Raw genomic sequence first — 2,500 nt, 5'->3', positions numbered from 1 at the left:
GCGGGACGGGCGCTCGCGCGTCCGACGCCGCAGCAGCCGCGCGGAGAAATCCCCGCGCGGAACGTTTGCAACGCGACCCTGAGGCGGGCGCGGCCCCGGGATTGACCCGAGGCCGCAATTTGCGTTCAGAACGTCGATGCTCAATGTGTCCTGCAATTCACACTAATTCACGCAGCTAGCTGCGTCCTTCATCGACTCACGAGCCGAGTGATCCACCGCCAAGAGCCATCCACGATTGTTTCGCTCGCACAGTGCCTCGCACTATAGGGTGACAAAATAGACCGCGCCGAGCGGTCGGCCAGGCCGACGCTTGAAGCCGGAGCGCGCGGCACCGCGGCACTCGACGCGCAAACATTACCGGGTGACCGAATCGCCGGCCGGCGCGCCGCTCCTCGCGGGTCGGGCGCCGGGTAGCAAAGACTTTTTCTCTCGCTTGTCCGAGTTTCGCGTTCGCCGAAGCGTTTGCGAGACCGTTAATGATCCTTCCGCAGGTTCACCTACGGAAACCTTGTTACGACTTTTACTTCCTCTAAATGATCAAGTTAGATCGTCTTCTCGGACGCCGGCTCGACCGTTGCCGGCCGCGCCAGGTCCAATCGGAGGACCTCACTAAACCATTCAATCGGTAGTAGCGACGGGCGGTGTGTACAAAGGGCAGGGACGTAATCAACGCGAGCTAATGACTCGCGCTTACTGGGAATTCCTCGTTCAAGGGAAATAATTGCAATTCCCTATCCCTAGCACGACCGGGGTTCAGCGGGTTACCCAGACCTGTCGGCCAAGGCGAGCACATGCTGATCCGGTCAGTGTAGCGCGCGTGCGGCCCCGAACATCTAAGGGCATCACAGACCTGTTATTGCTCAATCTCGTGTGGCTAAACGCCACTAGTCCCTCTAAGAAGTTAGACGCCGACCGATTGGGTCGCGTAACTAGTTAGCAAGCCAGAGTCTCGTTCGTTATCGGAATTAACCAGACAAATCGCTCCACCAACTAAGAACGGCCATGCACCACCACCCACAGAATCAAGAAAGAGCTCTCAATCTGTCAATCCTCACTGTGTCCGGGCCGGGTGAGATTTCCCGTGTTGAGTCAAATTAAGCCGCAGGCTCCACTCCTGGTGGTGCCCTTCCGTCAATTCCTTTAAGTTTCAGCTTTGCAACCATACTTCCCCCGGAACCCAAAGACTTTGGTTTCCCGCAAGCTGCCGGAGAGGTCGTAAAACTAACGCCCCCCGATCGCTAGTTGGCATCGTTTATAGTCAGAACTAGGACGGTATCTGATCGTCTTCGAACCTCTGACTTTCGCTCTTGATTAAAGAAAACATTCTTGGCAAATGCTTTCGCAGTCGTTCGTCTTGCGCCGATCCAAGAATTTCACCTCTAACGGCACAGTACGAATGCCCCCGTCTGTCCCTCTTAATCATTACCTCGCGCTCCGAAAACCAACAAAATAGAACCGAGGTCCTATTCCATTATTCCATGCACCATTATTCAGGCGAATCGCCTGCTTTGAACACTCTAATTTTTTCAAAGTAAACGTTCCGGCCGCCGCCGACACTCAGTCAAGGGCACCGGCGGAGAACCGGAGGTGAGGCCAGGACGGCCAGTACACGCCTTGCGACGGACCGGCCGCCTGCGCCCAAAATCCAACTACGAGCTTTTTAACCGCAACAACTTAAATATACACTTTTGGAGCTGGAATTACCGCGGCTGCTGGCACCAGACTTGCCCTCCAATGGATACTCGTTAAAGGTTTTAAAGTGTACTCATTCCAATTACAGGGCCTCGTTTAGAGTCCTGTATTGTTATTTTTCGTCACTACCTCCCCGCGTCGGGAATGGGTAATTTGCGCGCCTGCTGCCTTCCTTGGATGTGGTAGCCGTTTCTCAGGCTCCCTCTCCGGAATCGAACCCTGATTCTCCGTTACCCGTAAGAACCTCGGTAGGCCAGTACCGTACCGACGAAAGTTGATAGGGCAGACACTTGAATGATCCGTCGCCGGTGCGAGACCGTGCGATCCGCAAAGTTATCCAGAGTCACCAAAGGTTGCGGGCCGAAGCCCGGTCGGTTTTTGGTCTGATAAAAGCACGCCTCCCGCGAGGTCGGCGCTTCACGCATGTATTAGCTCTAGCATTTCCACAGTTAACCACGTAAAACGTACGATCAAATGAACCATAACTGATTTAATGAGCCATTCGCAGTTTCACTGTACGAGAGCTCGTACTTAGACTTGCATGGCTTAATCTTTGAGACAAGCATATGACTACTGGCAGGATCAACCAGGTAGCTACTTTAGCGTAGCCCCGAAAGGCCGACGAAGGAGGCGCCGCTGATGCGGCGCCGTCGCTCGGTCGATGCGAAACCCGAAGGCTTCTCTCCGTTAAAATTTCGTTCTTTGCTCGGCTGCCCGAACTCAGAAAACCGTCACCGCCCGTCGCACCCGCCGGAGTAAGACTTCGTCGGCAGGCCTTTCGACCGCCACGTCGCCAACACCGGCGCGA

The 2,500-nt window shown here is 55.1% G+C and overlaps 2 non-coding genes across 2 annotated transcripts; both read right to left on the bottom strand.

The window, feature by feature from the left end:
* Nucleotides 1-73: 73 nt before the first annotated feature.
* Nucleotides 74-227, bottom strand: LOC146143201 (5.8S ribosomal RNA). Its single transcript, XR_014501021.1, has one exon. It is a non-coding gene; the product is annotated as a 5.8S ribosomal RNA (ribosomal RNA).
* A 247-nt stretch (nucleotides 228-474) lies between these two features.
* On the bottom strand, nucleotides 475-2,285 carry LOC146143200 (small subunit ribosomal RNA). Its single transcript, XR_014500289.1, has one exon. It is a non-coding gene; the product is annotated as a small subunit ribosomal RNA (ribosomal RNA).
* Nucleotides 2,286-2,500: the final 215 nt, after the last annotated feature.

Source organism: Ascidiella aspersa, chromosome 5 (genome assembly GCF_963924565.1).
Source record: "Ascidiella aspersa chromosome 5, kaAscAspe10.2, whole genome shotgun sequence".
NCBI classification, from domain to species: domain Eukaryota; kingdom Metazoa; phylum Chordata; class Ascidiacea; order Phlebobranchia; family Ascidiidae; genus Ascidiella; species Ascidiella aspersa.
This window is presented reverse-complemented; position numbering and strand designations above follow the sequence as displayed.